The sequence below is a fragment of the Dasypus novemcinctus genome, chromosome X (assembly GCF_030445035.2).
Source record: "Dasypus novemcinctus isolate mDasNov1 chromosome X, mDasNov1.1.hap2, whole genome shotgun sequence".
In the NCBI taxonomy this organism is placed as follows: domain Eukaryota; kingdom Metazoa; phylum Chordata; class Mammalia; order Cingulata; family Dasypodidae; genus Dasypus; species Dasypus novemcinctus.
In genome coordinates, this window is record NC_080704.1 from 157,791,517 (window position 1) to 157,799,226 (window position 7,710).

The 7,710-nt window shown below is 41.8% G+C and overlaps 1 non-coding gene across 1 annotated transcript; it reads right to left on the reverse strand.

The window, feature by feature from the left end:
* Positions 1-6,869: 6,869 nt before the first annotated feature.
* Positions 6,870-6,976, reverse strand: LOC111763900 (U6 spliceosomal RNA). Its single transcript, XR_002796635.1, has one exon. It is a non-coding gene; the product is annotated as a U6 spliceosomal RNA (small nuclear RNA).
* Between the last annotated feature and the right edge of the window lie 734 nt (positions 6,977-7,710).

Below are 7,710 nucleotides of genomic sequence, written 5' to 3' on the forward strand. Positions count from 1 at the left end.
CGTTGTCTGCAGGGGTAGAATTTAAGATGAGATGGTGGTAAGTATGAACACAAAGAAGAGATAAAATGGGGGCAAGGGGTTGCCTATGGTTGGGGCTTTACGGGTTTGAGGGTGGCTGGGGTGGGATGGTTGGGTAACGTTGCCCAAAATGGGGGGAGGGAGGGGTAGCATACCAACATAGGAGAGGGACTGGAGGTGGTGGAGAGTAAAATGCCGAGAAATCATAACAAAATGTAATAAAGAGGGTTACCTGTTTAGAATGCGCGGAGAGGAGGGTCTGATGCAAGACGAGCTCCTGGAGAATGTCTAAATGCTCACTCTGCCAGAGTGGGTGACACCAAGGGGTAGAATCCCAAGTAGTGAGAGTGGGGGTGGACCCACATCCTGGGGAGGAATAATGCCACCAAATAGAGGGAACTCTATCCCTCGAGAGAAAGGGTGGCTCCCGGGGCGTTGGGGCAGTTGAGCAAATTAGGCCCTGAACACTATTCCATCTATCTCTGGAAGTGGCTCCTCAGGAAACGGAGCTTGGCTGTCACTGTGGGCACCAAGGTGGAAGGGAAAATGGACGTTAAATGTGTGGAACCAAAGTAAATGGGGGGAAAGAGAGGAGTTTCTTGAGAGTACACAAGGACGGATATAAAACATGTAATATTACACCATAACATATAGGAGATGACAGACTGATAATGTAAACCATATTGTAAAACATAGGATAACTAAAAATGTAAAGAATTGTGTATCCTAAAGTATCCACCATAATGTAAGCACAGATATTACCTTGTTAGAAATCTAATATCTCAGACTCTGTACATCACCTTAAGTAAATATGATATGAATAGGGTGTAAGAGTATCGATGTGGAAGGAAAAAGGTTATATGGTGGATGTATGGGAATGCTGTATATTATATATATGCATTGCTGTGGTCTAGGACTCCTATGAAGAAATGCTGAATAATTGGGGGGGGGGGGGAAAGGATAAGATGTGGAATTTTTTCAAGTCAACATTCCTTAAGTTCTATATCTAACTTTATCCAAGTTCTTTATCTATCCGTTAAACCCATCGCTATATGCCATTCCCTAGTAAGGGACCACGACATTATATTGGGCCTCAAATTTCGGGGAGTTCTGGATCACAGAGTGTTTCAACAATGGCAATGGAGAGATACTGGTATGGGATACCAATGACAAGTGATATATGGCTGACAGGGAGCTGTACAGAACATATGTCCAGGGTGCATGGCAATGATTGGATATACTCATAGCGGCAACAATTAAAAACCACAGCAGGGGGAGTACTGGGTTTCTGGCCAGTGGTGCTCTGTCGTGGTCCCCAGGGGAACAGCGACAGTCTCCCAGGTACAGCGGAGGGGACCGGGAGGAAATGAGGGTTCAACAGTGAGCCCCTGATGCTAATGACTATGTTTGTGAGCTGATAAACCTAAAATAAGAACAAGGCATAGAGCAACATTGTGCCTGGGAATTTCCTCCTGTCAGCCTTCATGTTACTCAAATGTGGCCAGTCTCGAAGCCAAACTCAGCATGTAAATGCAATGCCTTCCCTCCAGCGTGGGACATGACACCCGGGGATGAGCCTCCCTGGCAACGAGGGACCACTATCAAATACCAACTGATGATGCAACTGGAAAAGGACCTTATATGGAAGATTCAATGCGGATCAGCAGAATATCCATGTCTACATAAAATAACATGTCTTTAAAATGCTGTTTGACCTAAAGTAAGGGGGAAATGGAAAGGAGAAATGAGTTTATATGGCTACGAGTTTCTAAAAAAGAGTCTGGAGGCTGGCAGAAGGATTGCCCTCATGCACAACTGAGCAGAGTCAGAGAGACAGATAAAGCAGATACAACCCCCAGATATTGGCTCCTATGAAGGCTAAAGAGACCCATGAGAGTTATGGTCATGGCCGATGGGGTTGACTAACAGGGCAGATGGCCCCTCTTTGGAAACGGTGTTTATGTGTGATGAATCTGGACTCAGATGGGATCTCCCTTCATAAGGCTTTCATGCTAATGTGATAGAGGTGCAGTTAACGTTGGGGTTTAAGATAGATTTAGGGGATTTGAATCTCTGGACCGACAATGTGACAACCAGGTCCTGAGCCTCAACAGACTCCAGCACCTACAATCTGATTTATTGGACTTATCACACTCAGCTAAGATGGAGTTGAAGAAGGACAATCACCACACCATGGAGCCTAAAGTGATTACAACCGAAAATGGGAGGATTGCATCCAGCATCCATGTGGAATCTGAGCCTCCTCTTGACATAGAGGTGCAATGGACACTACCAATCCAATGTCCACAAAGAAGAGGTGGCATTGGATTGGGAAAAGTGGACATAGTGGAAGATGGGTGTGGGGAAAGGCAGGAAGAGATGAGAGGTGGAGGCGTCTTTGGGTCATGGAGCTGCCCTGGATGGTGCCTCAGAGGTAATCACCGGACATTGTAAATCCTCACAGGGTCCACTGGATGGAATGGAGGCGAGTATGGACCATGATGTGGACCATTGTCTATGAGGTGCAGAGGTGCCCAAAGATGTACTTACCAAATCCGATGGATATGTCATGATGATGGGAACGAGTGTTGTTGGGGGGGGAGAGGGAGGGGGGGTGGGGATGAATGGGACCTCACATATATATTTTTAATGTAATATTATTACAAAGTCAATAATAAAAAAAAAAAAAAAAAAAAAAAAAAAAAAAAGAACAAGGCCTAGAGCAGCAGTGTGCCTAAGAGTTACCTCCTGACAGCCTCCGTGTTACTCAAATGTGGCCAGTCTCGAAGCCAAACTCAGCATGTAAATGCAATGCCTTCCCCGCAGCATGGGACATGACACCCAGGGATGAGCCTCCCTGGCACCGAGGGATCACTACCAAGTACCAGCTGATGACATAACTAGAAAATAACCTTAAATTAAAGGTTCAACGTGGACCAGCAGAATATCCCTGTCTGCATATAATAACAGGAGTTAAAAATGCTGTTTTACTTAAAGTAAGGGGGAAATGGAAAAGACAAATGAATTCATATGACTATGAGTTTCTAAAAAGAGTCTGGAGGTTGTCAGAAGGATTGCCCTTATGCACACCTGAACAGAATCTCAGAGACAGATAAAGTAGATACAACCCCAGATATTGGTCCTTTTGAGGGCTGAAGAGACCCACAGGTTCTATGGTCAGGACAGATGGGGTTCACTGCCATGCCAGTTGGCCCTTCTTTGGCGCTGGTGTTTCTGCGTGATGGAGCTGGACTCAGATGGGATCTCTTTTCACAAGACTTTCATGCTACTTTACTGGAATTGTAGTTGGTTCTGGGCTTAAGATATATCTAGGGGATTTGAATCTCTGGACTGACAATATGATAGCCAGGCCCTGAGCCTCAACAGCTTCAGCTCCTACACTCTGATTTATTGGACTTACCCCACTCAGCTAACATGGAGTTGAAGAATGTCAACCACCACACCATGGAGCCTAGAATGCCTACAACTGAAAGCAGGAGGATTGCATCCAATATCCATGTGGAATCTAAACCCCCTCTTGACATAGATGTGGAATGGACTCAACCAATCCAAGGTCCACAGGAAGGAGGAATACAATAAGGATCAGAGTGGACTTAGTGATATTCTATTCATGAACTATTGTGGTTAATAATCGAGAAAATATGGCATTGATGTGGAAAAAGTGGCCATGGTGGCTGCTGGGTGCGGGGAATGGGAGGAAGAGAAGAGATGTGGAGGCATTCTCGGGACTTGGAGTTGTCCTGGGTGGTTCCCCAGGGACAATTGCCGGATGCTGTATGTCCTCCCATGGCCCACTGGATGGAACGTGGGAAAGTGTGCGCTATGGTGTGGAACACGGGACATGGGGTGCAGCGATGCTCGGAGATGTACTCACCAGATGCAATGGATGTGACATGATGATGGGGGAGAGTGTTACTGTGGGGGGAGTGGTGGGGTGGGGGTGGTGGGGGCAGATGGGGACCTCATATATTTTTTTGAATGTAATATCTTTAAAAAAAATGAATAAATTGACTAGAATTTGGAAAAAAAATAGAAAATAAAAACAAAAAAAATCCAATATTTATTTTTGGAATTCATAACCATATCAAACTGATACAAAGCCTAACCTGATGTATCATGGAGTAGCTGTTACTACATTTCTTCTCTCTTGTTTTGACAAAATATCCAGGGAGGGAAAGATAGATGGACTTGTTGGGGTGAGTCTGGAATAATTGTCTTGCTTTGGGGCTTTATTGTAGAATAGCGGGCTGGAAAAAGCTTGGTCTTAAAACAACAGACAGACCTGATTAGAATTCAATCTTGCCTCTTATCAGCTCTCTGGCCTTGAACAAATTACTTAATATCCCTAAAAAGACATTAAGAAAGAATTCTGTTTTTTTCCCAGTACTCTTATTTTTCAGATGTCTGGGCTGGTTGTCTAATTTTCCTATTTTTGGTCTGTTTTCCACTTCTTTGGTGTTTTTTTAATGCTTCTCTCTAAGACATTTATCAGCTTTATCTTCCAACACTTTTATTATGGTTTTTTATTTTTTATTTTTTTGAGGAGATATTAGGGATTGAACCCAGGACCTTGTACAAGGGAATCAGGCGCCTAACCACTGAGCTACATCTGCTCTTCAGTGAAAGTTGGTTTTCACATTTGTTTGTTTTGTTTTTAGGAAGTACTGGAGATCGAACCCAGGACTTCATATATTGGAAGCAGCAGCTCAATCACTTGAGTTATATCTGTTCCCATTATTGAAGTTTTTCAAAAAGATTTATTTATTTATTCACACCCACCTTGTCCGCTCTCTGTGTCCATTTGCTGTGCATTCTTCTGCGTCTGTCTGTTTTCTCTTTTAGGTGGCACTGGGAACTGTTCCTGGGACCTTCCAGAGTGAGGGAGAGGTGCTCGATCTCTTGCACCACCTCAGCTCCCTAGTTTGCTGCATCTCTTATTGCCTCTCCTCTGTCTCTTTTTGTTGCATTGTCTTGCTCCACCAGCTCTCCACTCAGGCCAGCTTGCTGTGCAGTCCAGCACTCTTGCATTGGTAAACAGGACCCCAATTGCTCGAGCCACATCTGCTTCCCTGAAGTTTTAATTTCTCTTGTCATATTTTTAATTTCCAAGAGCTCTTTTTTTCTTAATGGTCCTTAAAATTTCCTCTTCTTGTTTCATGCTTACACTCTTTCCTCTAATGTCTCCAAGGATATAAATGATAACTTTTCTTTTTATAAGATTTTCTTCTGAGCTTCAAGTATCTTCTCCAAGAGAATAGACTCCCAGTCTTCTCCTAGAATTTGGGGAAGGGAGGTTTTTTACTTTGCAAAGCAAGAGAAGGAATCTGCAACTCTATCAGCCTCTTAAGCTGATTTTCAGTCAGTTCTCCTTTTTTTTAGCCACTCTTCACTCCTACTTATACAGGTATCTGCTGCTACAAATTCCTGAGACTTTGTGGGGTCCTGTGCCATAAACTGAGTTGTCTCACTTTTCCTTATTGATGACTTGGAATTCAAATTTGTCAGGTCTACTAGTTCAGTTACTATTTGTCCATCTGCCCTCTGGTTTCCAAAATTTGTTGTTATTGTCTTCTCTCCTACACCCCCCATCTTTGTGGATTTATGCACTTAAAAAATTCTTTTACTGAATTGCACACATGAAAGTGGTTAAAATGGGCAATTTTGTGTTTGTATTTATTTTACTACAATAATTTTTAAAAAATTATTTTGCTGTTATTTTATTGGAGTTTTGAAGAGGGAGAAGAGCTAAATGTGTGAATTCAGTCTGCCGTCTTTAACCAAAAGTCTCTTAATTTTTCATGTCTTTTATATCCATCTTTTTACATTTTAACTATCACTATCTTATACAGATTGTTACCACCTTGTTTTAGTTTGCTAAAAGCTGCTGGGAGCAATATACTAGAAATGGGTTGCCTTTTATAATGGGATTTTATTAGGTTAAAAGCTTACAATCCTGAGACTGAAAATATCCAAATCAAGGCATCATCAAAGATGCTGTCCCACCAAAGGTTTGCTGCTGCTGATCCTGGATTCCTGCCACATGCCAAGTCACATGGAAGCAGCTGCTTCTCTTCCGCATCTTGCTTCAGTTTTAGCTGCTCTGTCTGTGAATTCCTTTTTCTTGTGTTCCTCTCTGAGTTCCTGGGTTCCTTCTCTCCATCACCGCAGAGTTTTCTCTGTGCCTCTTCTTTTAGTCCTCTATTTATAAAGGACTCCAGCAAAAGGAACAAGACCCATGCTGGGTCATGCCTCACTGAATAATCCAGTTAAATGTCCCCCAACTGCATCCAATTCAAGCAATGGGTCCCACGCCCACAGGAATGGATTAGTTTCAAGAACATGATCTTTTCTGGAATCCACAAAAAGCTTCAAATTGTCATGCATCTTACATCTGGTCTCTTTTTTTCAAGCATCTCCTCCCTGTTAGGTCTATCCTCCACAATACTAGAGAATCATCTTCCTGAAAAATTTCACTGTGCACCTTATAGCATGGCAAAAACAAAAATCTTTTTTGGCTTCCTGATGCCAGTATGACAGGGCCTATCTCCCTTAGCCTGACATTCAAAGCTTTCCAAAATTTAGCTTCTGCCCACCTTTTCAACCTCCATCTTTTAGGAATTTCCAAGGACTTACATCTATACCCATACCCCTATTCATCTGTAACTGGTGAAACTTGTTTGGAACAAGTAGGGGCATGGTAGCTGGGCCCAACTGGTGATTTATGCAATAGACTTATCAGTTGGCCTGATGACTTTGAGTGACTAATTTAAAACTCATTGTTTTAAGTGAATACCTGTCTGACTTCATGTTTCTTTCTTTCTTTTTTTTTTTTTAGTATGTAATGTTTCTCGAATTTGTTTATCATCCTTGTGCAGGGGCCATGCTAATCTTCTCTGTATTGTTCCAATTTTAGTATATGTTCTACCAAAGCAAGCACACCTCATGTTTCTTATAGCCCATTTTATTCTAGGATTCTACAGTCTGCTTTACACAATTGCTATATCTTAATTGTGTTCACTATATCACATATTGAGTTTTTCCATAGAATTCCACATCTAATTTATTTTCTGCTAGATCTCTGGCAGTGCAAAGGTAAGTAGGATATAGATATTATGTCCTATATAAACTACTATCTTATTATGTGGTATAGAGTTTAAGTCCCAGCTTAAAGACTGGGTTTCTATATTGAGATTTAATATTCCTCTTGGGTTTAACCTTGTAATTTACTACATCCTTCCCACCAAAAGGATGTTCTGACATTCACATCAAGTGTGCTTATAACATTTTCCTTCAAGTATATTGTTTTCTGATGGCTCCCCTACTCCCCTCCCCAAATTGTATTTGCTGACCTCTTCATTCTGAATCTAATTCTTTGCGTGAAAGAGTCATGAGCTGTCATCTCCTTTCAAAGTCTGATAGATATCCTTGCAATGTGGTTTGGATTTCAGTACCACTAACATTTTTTGTGCTTACTTTGGAGGCAAAAAAGGTAAACTTTTATGATATTGCTTTTGATCACTGAGTGATGCCTGAAATCATACCTCAATGCATATGTACTATACATGAAGTGCAAAAAGTGACATTGGAGAAAACTATGAAGATTAATTATTTTGAAATAAAAGGTTTTAAATTTGGGGAGCTCAGTGGTTGAGTGTCTGCTTCACATATACA